Source organism: Stegostoma tigrinum, chromosome 1, assembly GCF_030684315.1.
Source record: "Stegostoma tigrinum isolate sSteTig4 chromosome 1, sSteTig4.hap1, whole genome shotgun sequence".
NCBI lineage: Eukaryota > Metazoa > Chordata > Chondrichthyes > Orectolobiformes > Stegostomatidae > Stegostoma > Stegostoma tigrinum.
Window position 1 is genome coordinate 132,632,087 of NC_081354.1, and position 14,986 is coordinate 132,647,072.

Sequence of the window (14,986 nt, forward strand, 5' to 3'; positions counted from 1 at the left end):
TGGAAAGAGTCTATCTTTATTTAAAGTCATCTGAATTGTTCACGATTTTAAACGTCTGTCTCAACTCTCCACTAAGGTGCTATTTCTTGCAAAGGTCATGTCGGATTCTGATATGTGAGAAATAACGATTATGTTATTCAAATGTTTAAAAGTAAGTTTTATGCCACAATGTTTTTAATAAAATTACATCATTTCAGTTACAAAGACGTTTTTGTGCAATTCAGTATTTCAAAGCAATTTCATAATACTTCGAAAATAATTTGAACTTCCATTTGTTAAGAAATAAACTGCTGAACACTAAATTGCAAAGTTGAGGATGTTATGTGTTAGTATTTATGTTTTTATATACAAAACTACAATTTTGTAATTCAATGGATTAACAATTCTGCACATAAAACCAGAAGTCTGAGTACGTATTAGAATTTGTTCTGATCAACAAAATTAATTTATTAGAAAACTCACGTAGTGTGTTCCTTCACACATAGCATTACTTTTGCCCTTCATGTGCCATACTTCACTCGGGTGAGGCAGTCATGGCAAGAAATTATAAGTCGTATCACAATGCGATCAGCTAAATCAAAAAGTGCAAATTACAGAGACAAGGTATGAAATGTCACTTCTCACATGACAAATTATATTCTATACGTAACAAGATTCCAAAACAGTGCTGCTTAATCTGATCAAATTGGCATGCAGTGCTGGAACTCTGTGGGAAAATTACGTTCTTGGCAATTTTTTAAACTGGTGAATTTTATTTGATCAGATCATGTTAAATTTAAGACAGAGGGAGATTGTGAAAAGTATTGTGCAAATACTTTTTTTTTGTTTCAGCTCTCATCAGTTTTTGTCATTTGTACAAAGATCCATTTTCAGATTAAGAGTACAATCATAAATTAGTTCCATACAATATAGTTTATAATCTAAAAGTTAATTTTTTTTAAAATTCTGAAACAGTCAGGAACTTGTGGAAATTAAGTCCCACTTTCACGTTGAAAATACCTTCTATCGAGTTGTGTGGCAACATCACCATACTAAAATGGGACAGACTTTGAGCAGATCTAGCAACTCAAGAGCGGACATCCATAAGGCACTGTGGGCCATTAACAGCAGAACTGTACTCCAACACAATCTGTGACCTCATGATTCTAGCACACCTCTCACTCAACCCTTTCCACTAAGCCAGGGGTTCAAATTTAGTACAATTGAGAGAGTGCAGAAGGGCAGGCCAAAGGCAGCATCAGGCATATCTTGAAATGAGATGTCAACCTGGTAAATCTAGATGCCTAGCAAATAGCATAGCAGCAAAAGCTAAACAATCTGTAACCAACGGGTCAGAACTAGGTTTTGCAGTCCTGCCACATCCAGTCATGAATGGTGGTGGAAAATTAAATAACTAACTGGAGGAGGAAGCTTCACAAATATATCCATTCCCAATGATGGGAGTGTCCAATACATCAGTATAAAAATAATACTGAAGCACTGACATCCAAATGTATGAGCCATCTCAGCCTCCATCTCTGGTCGTCAGAAGGACTGTAGTGGTAGGATTAAAAAGGCATTTTCAAACCAGACCATTCAGAGTTAAATGTTAAGGATTAACTGGATTTGACAATGTACAATTGAAATAAATTGGAAAAGTACATGGAAAATAGGCCTACTGCTAAAACAGCCTGTTTTGACTGAAAGTATCCATGTGACTTTAATCTGACTGTGAGAAGTGTCCTTCTGAGCTATCGCATACAGCCACCTGAAGATCTTTTTCTATATAATGAAATGCCTGGACAAGTACTGAAAGTACTACATAATCATGATACTCATGTAACCTTAGATTCAGAATAGTCCCGCATCAGGAGCATTTCCCCATTAAATGGACTCAACCTGCAATTGTAAGAAGAGAATGAGACTTGTTGTCAACTTAAGTCGCATTATTTTGCTTTTGGACTTCACGAACAGTGCAAGGATCCTGGAGTTCTCCAGAATGGCTGTCGTAAAGCAGGATCCCTGCTTAGTACATATATCTACCGCTTTCTACACATTAACTGCTGAAATGAACTGCTCAATAAATGTTTAAAACTTATATTAAGCAGTAAATTTGTATATTATGTATTACCACTAATAAGAGGTGTTAATTTAGATCACTTTACCCGTAGTGTACACTTTGTTACATTGTAACAAATCCACTGGCAAACCTTAACAATCACAAATGCTAGGTTTCAGCAAATTCTTTTCACTCCAGGCTATCAAGAAATTGTTGGAGGCACCAAATACTGCAAAGGCTATGGGCCCCAATGACACTTTGGCAATAGCACTGAAGAGCTGTCCTCCAGAACTTGCTGCTCCCTTAGCCAAGCTGTTCCAATACAGTTACAACATTGGTATCTATCTGATAATTTGGAAAGTTACCCAGGCATATCCTATAGTCAACAAGTGGGACAAGTCCAATCCAACCAATTATAGTCCCATCAGTCCACTCTCGATCATCAGGAAGGTGATGGAAGGACCATCAAAAGTGCTATCAAGCATCAACTGCTTAGCAATAATCCAATCACTGATGCCAAGTTTGGGATCCGCCAGGGCTACTCAGCTTCTAACCTTATTACAGACTCAGTTCAAACATGGACAAAGGAGCTGGATTCTAGAAGCGAGGTGAGAGTGATAGCTCTTGATATCAAGGAGCTTGAGCAAAGTTCGAATCAATGGGAATTGGGAGCAAATTCTCCATTGGTTAGAGTCATAGCTGGTGAATAGGAAGATGGTCGTGGTTACTGGAGGTCAGCTCCAGACAGCTCTGCAAGAATTCCTCAGGGTAGTGTCCTCGGCCCAAACATTTTCAGCTGCTTCAATGAGATAGTCTCCATCATTAAGTCAGAAGTGGAGAGGTTTGCGAATGATTGCACAATGTTCAGCACCATTCATGGCTTGTCAGGTACCAAAGCAGTCCACGCCCAAATGCAACAAGATCTGGTCAATATTCAGGCTTGGGCTGACACATAGCAAGTAACATTTGCACCACACAAATGCCTTGCAATGATCTTCTCCAGTATGCGAGAATCTAACCATTGTCCCTTGGCATTCAATGGTGTTACCATCGCTGATGCCCCCACTATTAACATCCTGGGGGTTACCAGAAACTCAACTGGACTTACCACAGAAATATGGTGGCACTTACCTCCTGAGTCGCCAAAGCCAGTCCACCAAGTAGAAGGCATAAATCAGGACTGCGAGGGAACTGACCCCCTTGACTGGACAAGTGCAACTCCAACCGCACAAAGCTGGATAACATCCATGACACAGCAGCCCACTTGACTGGTACCACATCCACAAACATCCACTCGTTTCCCCAAAGTTCAGCAGCAGCAGGGTGCATTGTCTTCAGGACATAGTGTAGAAATTCACCAAATATCCTTATATCACACCTTCTAAATCCACAACCACTCACATCGACGAGGACAAGGGCAGCAAATAAATGGGGACACCACATGAAAGTTCCCCTCCAAGTCATTCACCATCCTGTCTTGGAAATAAACTATCCTTCATTCACGGCCGCTGGCTCAAAATCCTAGAATTCCCTCCCCAACAACACCGAGAGTCTACCTACAGCATAGGGGCAGCACCAGTTCAAGAATGCTGACCCTCAGTGAGCAGTCAGAATGTGGAACTCTCTGCCTTCAGGGTGATAGAGGCAAAAACCTTCATAACGTTTATGAAGTACCGCATTTAGATGTGTACTTGTGATGCCAAGACATAAAAAGCTATGGGTTAAGTGCTCAAAAATGGGACTAGAATAGTTATGTGCTTGTATTTGACTAACAACAAAAGGTCATTTTCTGAGCAAGAGTGCTCTATGACACTATGGCCACGACCTTCTCAAGGCCAACAAGAAACAGGCAATGAATGCTGGCCAGCCAGAGACGTCCTGGTCCTTCAGGTGAATACAAAATATTCCTTTCCAAAGAAAATGAGCATGTTGCTGGGATTTCATCACAAGGTTTGCAGCTACCTCTACTTCATACTCAAACCATTGTTAAAAAACACTAAGGGGGATCACGTGTTCAGGTCTGCATAAATGTTTTAAAAATGAACAAACTGTTCTGATCAATATTCAGTTCATCAGTAAATAATGTGAAATTCTGCAAAAAGTTCGAAATTTCAGGTTAAAAAGGACAATATCCCTCCCGACCCTTATCTGCCTTCTGTAAGGACCACACTCCCCGTGACTCCCTCGTCCGTTCCACACTCCCCACTAGCCCTACCAGCCCCGGCACCTTTCCCTGAAACCGCAGGAAGTGCTACACCTGCCCCTACACCTCCCCCTCATCTCCATCCCAGGCTCCCAAAAAAAAACCTTCCACACAAACAACATCTCCCAGTAGCAGAGATAATGGGAACTGCAGATGCTGGAGAATCCAAGATAATAAAATGTGAGGCTGGATGAACACAGCAGGCCAAGCAGCATCTCAGGGCTCTCTGATGAAGGGTCTAGGCCCGAAACGTCAGCTTTTGTGCTCCTGAGATGCTGCTTGGCCTGCTGTCTTCATCCAGCCTCACATTTTATTATCTTGGACCTCCCAGTAGCAAACCACTTCAACAATACCCCCAACCCCAACACCCATACCCCCAAACTCCCTAGATGACATGTCCATTCTTGGCCTCCTCCAGTGTCACAACAATGCCACCTGGAAACTAGAGGAAAAGGCACCTCATATTCCACCTTGGAACCCTACAACCCAATGGTCTCAATGTGGACTTTACTAGCTTCACAATCTCCTCATGCCCCGACTAGCCCCTGTCTCACCCCCGCCTCATTGACCTGCCCATATTCCCTCCCACCTATCTGCCCCCTCCCTCCCCACTGACAAACCCCCATCCCAACTTGCTACTTACACTCACCTTTGCTAGCTTCATCCCCGCCTTCTTGATCTGTCCAGTCTTCTCTCCCACCTATCTGCTCTACTAGCCACTTTCTATTAGCGCACCCCCTCTTTATTTATTTCAGAGCCCCCTTCCCATCCCCCATTACTGAAGGAATGTCCCGACTCAAAACATTAGCTTTCCTGCTCTTCTGATGTTGCCTGGCTTGCTGTGCTCCTCCAGCTCTGCACCTTGTTATCTCAGACTCTAGAATCTGCAGTTGCTACTAAATCTCATCTGAATCTTTGAATCAGATCAAAAGTTACTGGATTTAACTTCAAGACTACACTTCAATTAGGATCCTTAATTCACTATAGTCACTTCCATTCTCCAATATTCCACATATTCCAACATTGTTTATCATTGACCAAGCTTGAACGAATCTGTGAACCCATTTGCTGATCACAGCCAGAGCAAAAGGAAAGCATAATCAAAAGTTATGGAGATATAAACAGTAAAAGCTGGATATATATCACGGATCAGTTTGCAAGCCTGGAAAACAGAACTATTACTCCTGCTGCAGGAGCGACGCTACACTATGACCCTCAACTCTATTCATATTTCATAAAATGGCTGTCTGTGAAGCATAAATTTCCAGGACTTCCATCAGAAGAATTAGGGGAAATCTCAAACCTATAAAATTCTAACAGGACTAGACAGGAAGGATGCCCCTGAATAGTAGGGGAGACTAGACGCAGGGATCACAGTCTAAGGATACAGAACAAACCACTTAGGAATGACATGAAGAAAAATTTCTTCACATGGAGATTGACGAGCCTCTGGAATTCACTACCGCAGAAAGCAGTCAAGGCTAAAGCAGTATATGGTATCAAGGAGGAGGTTGATAAAGCACATGGGGATAGAAGGAATCAAAGAAAATGGGAGGAAAAGCAGGCAAAGGCTCTTCAACTAGATGATCAGCCATGATTATAATTAATGGTGCAAGAGGCTAAAAAATAAGGTTAGTGAGCTTGTAGCGCAGACCAAATTGGCAGCTATGGCAAGGTGGGCACTACAAATATGGCTACAAAGGGATGAGGGCTGGAGGCTAAATATCCAAGGATATACATCCTATCAAAAAGGCAGGCTGGTGGGCAGCGGCAGTGGGGTTGCCGTATTAGCAAGTAATGAAATTAAGTCAGTAGCAAAAAACAAAGTAGGGTCAGATCATATAGCATCTGTGTGGGTAGAGCTAAGAAACTGGAAAAAAGCCATAACAGGAGTTACATACAGGCCTCCAAACAGTAGTCAGGATTTGGGGCACAAAGTACACCAGGAGATAGAAAAGAGGTAGAAGAAAGACAAAGTTACATAGATCATGGGGGATATCAATAATATGCAGGTGGACTGAGAAAATCAGGTTGGTAGTGGATCGCAAGAAAAGGAATTTGTGGAACGTCTACAAGGTGGCTTTTTGGAGCAGCTTGTGGTGGAGCTCATTAGGGAGCAGGCAATTCTGGATTTAGTGTAAGATAATAAAGTGTGAAGCTGGATGAACACAGCAGGCCAAGCAGCATCTCAGGAGCACAAAAGCTGACGTTTCGGGCCTAGACCCGAAACGTCAGCTTTTGTGCTCCTGAGATGCTGGTTGGCCTGCTGTGTTCATCCAGCTTCACACTTTATTATCTTGGATTCTTCAGCATCTGCAGTTCCCATTATCTCTAATTCTGGATTTAGTGTTGTGCAATGAGGCAGGCTTGAAAAAGGGAGCTTAAGGTGAAGAGACTCTGAAGAAGTGGTGACCATAATATGATAGAATTTGATCTACAATTTGAGAGGGAGAAGGTAGAATCAGATGTAACAGTATTACAGTTGAAAAGCAACTACAGAGGCATGAGGGAGGAGCTGACTGGAATTGACTGGGTGAGGAGCCTAGCAGGAAAGACAGTGAAATAGCAATGGCAGGAGCTTCTTGGAGTAATTCAGAAGACACAGCAAAAATTAACCCGTAGGAAAAAGAAGCATACTAAAGGGAGGATGACTCAACCGTGGCTGAAAAGGGAAGTCAGGGACAGCATAAAATCAAAACAGAAAGCACAATACCTACGCTTGGTTCGCAACAAACAACTGCACCTCCCAGTCGCGAACCATTTCAACTACCCCTCCCATTCCTTAAACGACATGTCCATCCTGGGCCTCCTGCAGTGCCACAATGATGCAATCCATAGGTTGCAGGAACAGCAACTCATATTCCGCTTGGGAACCCTGCAGCCCAATGGCATCACTGTGGACTTCACAAGCTTCAAAATCTCCCCTTCCCCCGATGCATCCCAAAACCAGCCCAGCTCGTCCCTGCCTCCCTAACTTGTTCTTCCTCTCACCTATCCCCTCCTCCCACCTCAAGCTGCACCTCAATTTCCTACCTCCTAACTTCATCCCGCCCCCTTGACCTACCTGTCCTCCCCAGACTGACCTATCCCCTCCCTACCTATACTCACCTCTACAGGCTCCATCCCCACCCCTTTAAACTTGTCTGTCTCCTCTCCACCTATCTTCTCCTCTATCCCTATTTATTTCAGAACCCTCTCCCCATCCCCGTTTTCTGATGAAGGGTCTAGGCCCGAAACGTCAGCTTTTGTGGTCCTAAGATGCTGCTTGGCCTGCTGTGTTCATCCAGCTCCACACTTTGTTAGCACGTAATATGGCGAAGGGCAGTCAGAAACCAGAGATTTGGGAACTCTGCAAAGACTAACAAAGGACAAAGAAAGAAATAATGAGGGAGAAGATTAAATATGAGGGTAAACTAGCCAGTAATATATAAGAAGATTGCAAGAGTTTCATTAGATATATAAAGGGCAAGACAGGTGCAAAAGAGAACAGTGGGCTGCTGGAAAATGACGCTGGAGGAGAAGTGGTAATGGGGAATAAAGAAATGGCTGAGGAACAAGTTCTTTGCATCAGTCTTCACGGTAGAAGAACCACAACCTTTCACTTTATACATTTATGAAGGGCATTCTGGCTTAGCTCGCAGATGACACAATGATAGTGAAGGGACAGGCAGTATTGAAGAGGAGTGGGGGAGGGGAAGGCTGTGGATGGATTTAGATCGGCCAGGAAAGGGGCAAAGAAGTGGCAGAAACAACACTGTGGGAAAATGTGAGGTCATGCACCTTGATAGGAAGAAGAGGTATGGACTATTTTCTAAATGGGGTGAAAATTCAGAAATCTCAAGAAGTGCAAAGGGACTTGGGAGTCCTAGTCTAGGATTCTTTTAAGATAAACTTGCAGGATGAAACGGTAATAAGGAAAGCAAATAAAAATGTTGAAATTTATTTCAAGAGGACTCAATATTAAAGCAGGGCTTCTGACGTTCTGGTCAGGCCACATTTAGAGTATTGTGAGCATTTGGGCCCCATACCTCAGGAAGGATGTACTAGCCTTGGACCGGGTCCAAAGGAGGTTCACAAAATGATCCCAGGAATGACAGGCTTAACATGAGGAACGTTTGAGGGCTCGGAGTCTATACCCAATGGAATTTAGAAGGACAAAGGAATTCTAATTGCAACTAACAGAATATTCAACAGGCTAGACACAGTGGACATTGGGAAGATGTATCCATTGGTAGCAGAGAGACTAAGACCCAGGGCACAACCATAGAATAAAGGAAAGACTCTTTAAAACAGAGATGAGGAGAAACTTCTTCAGCTAGACAATGAATCTGTAGAATACACTGCCACAGAAGGCTATTGAGGCCAGGTCATTGAGTGTATTTAAGGCCAAGATAGATGGGTTCTTGATTGTCAACAGGATCAAGGGTTGCGGGGAGAAAGTGGGAAAATGGGGAGAATGCAGAGCAGACTCGATAAGCCAAATGGCCTAATTTCTGCTCCTATGTCTTAAGGCTCATAGGGCTAAATGGTCTAGTCCCTCTCATTTTCTTTGTTTCTATCATCAGGTATGTTATACTCAATAGCAACAAAATGCAGAAGGACTGGAGAACTTCAAACCCAAAAGATTCACATTCACTCACAGCAACTGCGAACAATCCAGTAAGCAGAGCCACAGAGTGATAAAACATTGAAACAAACCCTTCAGTCCAACTACTCAATGCCAACCATGTTCCCAAACTAAACTAGTCCCACCTGCCTACATTTGGCCCATATCCCTCCAAACCTTTCTTATTCATGTACTTATCCTAACATTTGTCTTTTAAATGTCACTATAGCTGCATCCACCACTTCCTCTAGCAGTTCATTCCACTCATAAACAACACACTAAAAATGTTGCTCCTCATGTCTTTTTTAAAATCTTTCTCCTCTCACCTTAAAAATATGCCCCCTAGTTTTGAACTTCCTCTCTCTACGGAAAAGTCCTTTACCAATCACCTTATCTATGCCCTTCATGATTCATAAGATCACACCATAATCTTTTCTGAAACGTCTCCAATTTAATGATATCCTTCTTATAACAGGGCCTTCGGAACTGCACACAGTACCCCAGAAGAGGCCTTACCAACATCCTGTACAACCTCAACATGACATCCCAATTTGTTTATTGGTAGATCTGAGCAATCAAGGCAAGTGTACTAAAGGCTGTCTTTACCACCCTGGAGACAATAAGAACTACAGATGCTGGAAGCTACAATCAATAACTATGCAGCTGGAAAAGCATTTCAGGTCAGACAGCATCCCAGGAGCAGGGAAGTCAACATTTTGGGCCAAACCGCTTCATCAGTTCTGGGCTCCCCTCCCCCACCCCAGATAATAAGTAGAGGAAGTGAAGTGGGGGTTGGGACAGGGTAGGTGGGATGGAAGTAGGTGGATGCAAGTAGGGGGTTATTGTGGTTGGTCAGTGAGAAAGGCGGAGCGGATAGCTGAGTTGGAAGTTAGGGGTGTGGACAGATCTTGAAGGTGGTGAAGTCAATATTCAGGCCATTGGGCCAGAAGCTCCCTAGGCTGAATATTGCCTTTGCCAATTTCAAAGTCTATCCACCGCCAACCTGTCCACCTTTGGACTCACCTACCCACTCTTACCCTTCCTACTGACTAACCACAATAATCTCCTACCTATATCAACCTGTGTCCATGCCCCCTACCCTCCTTCCCTACACCCACAGTTCCACCTCCCCCTCCCCAGTCCTTCTCAACCACCCTATCCATCTTAGATGCAAGTTTCAAAGAATTATGTGCCTGCACCCCTAGGTATTTCTGTTCTGCAACATTACCCAGGGCTCTACCATTAGATGTACAAGTCCTGCCTTTATTTGTTTTAACAAAATGCAATGCCTCACATTTATCCCAACTAAATTCTAGCTGCCTCTCCTCGGCCCATTGGCCCAATCGATCACAATCTCTTTGCAATTTTAGGTAACCTTCTTCACTGTCCACTACATCACCAAATTTGGTGTCATCTAATAACCATGCCTCCAATATTCTCATACAAATCATTCGTATAAATGACGAACAAAAGTGGACCCAGTAACTATCCCTATGGAACTGTGCTGGTCACAGGCCTCAGTCCAAAAAAACACCACTTCCCTCTATCTCCTACCATAAAGCCAATGCTGTATCCAATTGGCAAGCTCACCCTGATTTAACTTTACTAATTAGTCTACTATGCCAAACTTCATCCAAGGCTTTGCTCAAGTCTAGGTAAACAACATCTACCACCCTGCCCTCTATCTCTTTGGTTACATCTTCAAAAAGCTCCATCTATTTTGCAAGACATAATTTCCCCCCACAAAACCATGCTGACTATCTCTTATCATTCCCTTCTTGTCCAAATGCATGTAAATCCAATCTTTCAGAATCACCTCCAATAACTTAGCCTCTACCGATGTTAGTCTATAGTTGCCAGGTTTCTCCTTACAGCTTTTCTTAAATAAAAGCACAACATTAGTCACCGACCAGTGGTCAGGTACCTCACCAGTGGTTATAGATGATAGAAATATTTCTGCTAGGAACCCTGCAATTTCCTCCCTTACTTCATTCTAAAAGTAATTTTAGATCAGAGAAAAGGAGGAAAAAAGAAAAACTTATAATCATTTTGTTTCTTTTATAACCACCAGACTTCACTTAAGTGTTTTCCTGCCAATTGAGCAAGTGGTGGTCCCCTAGAGAGTGAGAATGATAGATCATAAAGAAGTGACAGATGTAATAAATAAATGTGATTCTGTGCTCACTATAGAGCACTTATTAGAAAACATATCATCCCAGTAGCAAATGTAAATTATAAGGTGGAAGGAAAGGAGAATCCTGGTCAAACTGAAATTTCATACTAATATCTTCAGAAGCACTTCATTCTAGGGTCTTTAAAGAAGTAGCTACTGTGGTTGTAGACCTGTCTGTGATCATGTGAAAAGGTTTCATTAGACTGGAAGAGATAAATATAACCTCTCTATTTGAATAGGAGGCAGAACAGATGTCAACTTGCTGAAGGATTCCTCTACCATAAACCTAGTGGTCTACAACAGAGAGAAAGGCCCTTCAGCCCTCAGAGTCTGCACCCATCAAAAACAACCACCTGATTATCCTAATCCTACTTTCCAGCACTTAGCCCATATTCCTTCGCATCACAAGTCATGGGATAGATAATAGAATTGATCAGCAAAGGAGGTTAAAACTGGCTGCTTGAAAAGCTTCAAGCTTTATGAACAGGAAATCATGTTTAACCCATTTATTGGAATTTGTTCTGTGGATAAAGGAGATTTCTGCACAAGGATTTCCAGAAGTCTTCCAGACATGTTTCTACAAATTTGTTGTGTAAAGTAGAATTTTTTTTTAATTCATTCTCAGGACAATGGCATCGCTGGCTGGGCCAGCTTTTATTGTCCATCCCTAATTGCCTTAAGGACACTTAACAATCAACTACATCGCTGTGGGTCTGGAGAAACATGCAGGCCAAACCTCCACGAAAGGACTTCCCTATTTTTATACTGCACTCCCTTGGAAATAAATTCCATTTACCTTCCCTGCTACCTGATGAAGTTGAAATTTTGTGATGTATGCATAATTTATAAGTGTCTTTCTCAAACTCAGATTTCAATGCCACTTGTTCTGGCACTCCTACAATAATACCAAAATCTCATCACCTACACAACTGTTAGGTAGGAATCACCAAAATGTCTCATCAAGCAATAATCATCCTTACAGAACACGGTAATCTGCATGATCAGTGCCCTATTTACCACAATAGTACAATGACTGCAATGTGGACCATCGACAAAATGTACTGCAGCAATTTACCAAAAGTTTTTCTCAACACCATCCAAAGCTGTGATCTCTACCCCACAGAAGGCCCAGACAGCAGATTTATGGGAACACCATTCATTCAATTTCCCTCCGTCACACACCATCCCAACATGGAAATGTGCTGTATTTCTTTCTTAATTGCTTGATGAAAAATGTTGGTGCTTCCTGCCTAGTAGTCCTGTGGGAGTACTGACATCTGGATGTGAGTTTACTCGCTGAGCTGGAAGGTTAGTTTTCAGACGTTTCGTCACCATTCTAGGTAACATCATCAGTGAGCCTCTGACAAAGCTTCGTCGGAGGCTCACTGATGATGTTACCTAGAATGGTGACGAAACGTCTGAAAACTAACCTTCCAGCTCACCGAGCAAACTCACATCCAGAACCTCAACCTGAGCTACAAATCTTCTCAAAACACGTTAGTACTGACATCATAAGGGCTATGTTTGTTCAACTAGAGATACGCCACCACCTCAGCAAAGACAACTGTGAAATAGCAGAAAAATTCTTGCTTTGGCAGTGAAGTCTGCATTCTCTAAATGAATTTTCAATAATTCAAAATGAAAACTGTATTTGTACTTGCATAATATTAAATTTTGCACAAGAAATGCCAGATGCATCTCATGTCTGAATAATAGTCCCGGCAACCCTCCAAGGTATGCATTTACTGAAGATATTTTGATAACCAGGCATGAATTTGACCACACCTATACTCTCTCCACCTATCTTCTTTACTCTCCATCATCAGTCCGCCTCCCCCCTCTCCCTATTTATTCCAGTTCCCTCTCCCCATCCCCCTCTCTGATGAAGGGTCTAGGCCCGAAACGTCAGTTTTTGTGCTCCTGAGATGCTGCTTGGCCTGCTGTGTTCATCCAGCCTCACATTTTATTACCATGAATTTGACCACAGCTACCTGGGCCATCTCCAACACATCCCTCACTTTCCTGGACCTTTCTGTCTCCATCTCAGACTACCACCTACAAACCGATGTCCATTTCAAGCCCACCAACTATACTGGCCCTAAACTCCACCCCTTCCTCCGTTACATTGATGACTGTATCAGCACCGTCTCATGCTCCCAAGAGGAGCTCGAACAGTTCATCCACTTCAACACCTTCCACCCCAACCTCAAGTTCACCTGGACCATCTCGAACACATCCCTCACCTTCCTGGACCTCTCTGTCTCCATCTCAGACTACCACCTACAAACCAATGTCCACTTCAAGCCCACTGACTCCCACAGCTACCTGGAATACACCTCTTCCCACCCACCCTCCTGCAAAATTTCCATCCCCTATTCACAATTCCTTCGCCTCCGCCACATCTGCTCCCAGGATGAGGCATTCCATTCCCGTACATCCCAGATGTCCTCGTTCTTCAAGGACTGCAACTTCCCCCTGGCAGTGATCGAGAACGCCCTCGACCTTGTCTCCCGCATTTCCCACACCTCATTAGTCACACCTCGCCCCCATAATAACTGCCAAAACAGAATCCCCCTAGTCCTGACATACCACCCCATCAACCTCCAGATACAACGCATCATCCACCGACACTTCCGCCATCTACAATCCGACCCCACCACCCAAGACATTTTTCCAATCCCACCCTTGTTTGTCTTCCGGAGAGACCACTCTCTCCGCGACTCCCTTGTTTGCTCCACACTCCCCTTCAACCCACTACACCCGACACTTTCCCCTGTAACCGCAGGAAGTGCTACACCTGCCCCCACACCTCCTTCCTCAGCCCCATCCCAGGCCCCAAGATGACTTTTCAGATCAAGTCGGTGTTCACCTGCACGTCCGCCAATATGGTATACTGCATCCGCTGTACCCGGTGTGGCTTCCTCTACATTGGGGAAACCAAGCAGAGGCTTAGGGTCCGTTTTGCAGAACACCTAAGCTCGGTTCGCAATAACAAACTGCACCTCCCCAGTCGCAAACCATTTCAACTCCGCCTCCCATTCCTTAGACGACATGTCCATCCTGGGCCTCCTGCAGTGCCATAATGATGCCACCTGTAGGGTTCAGGAACAGCAACTCATATTCCGCTTGGGAACCCTGCAGCCCAGTTCCCTTGTGGATTTCACATGCTTCAAAATCTCCCCTCCCCCCGCATCCCAAAACCAGCCCAGCTCATCTCTGCCTCCCTAACCTGTTCTTCCTCTCATCTATCCCCCGCTCCCACCTCAAGCTGCACGTCCATTTCCTAACTATGAACCTCATCCCACCCCCTTGACCTGTCTGTCCTCCCCAGACTGACCTATCCCCTCCCTACCTGCCCCCCATACTCTCCTCTCTCCATCTTCAGTCCGCCTCCCACTCTCTCCCTATTTATTTCAGAATCCTCTCCCCATCCTCCTATTCTGATGAAGGGTCTAGGCCCAAAACGTCAACCTTTGTGTTCCTAAGATGCTGCTTGGCCTGCTGTGTTCATCCAGCTCCACACTGTTATCTCAGATTCTCCAGCATCTGCAGTTCCCATTATCTCTGATGAATTTGATGCAAATTGATTTTACCATATTTATAAGATGACAAATGGAAACTCAACTCACTGTTGGCTAAACCAGAGGGCTGTGTTTGGAATAACAACTCTAACACATTGCAAAATAAATATAAAAGATAGATGCCACCTATTTATTGTCCATTCGCAAGTTCAGTGGTTGAAGTCAGAATAACAATGACTGTTTTGATTTGACTTTTGTCTGGAAATACCCAAGCAATCCTTACAGATAAGCAAAGTAGAAAGTAGCCAACGACAACTTAATTTCAATATTTATTCTGCCAGTTTAATAAAAAATTGATGCAGAAGTTATCAACACTGGAATCATTCCTCAAACAGACTACTTTTTAAATAATTCAATTTCATATCACCTTCTTTAAAGCCAGCTG

At 43.4% G+C, this 14,986-nt stretch overlaps 1 protein-coding gene across 13 annotated transcripts in view; it reads right to left on the reverse strand.

Moving 5' to 3' along the window:
* LOC125453124 (protein unc-13 homolog B) overlaps positions 1-14,986 on the reverse strand; it is a 495,854-nt gene that overhangs the window by 401,994 nt on the left and 78,874 nt on the right. The gene's annotated exons all lie outside the window — the stretch shown is intronic.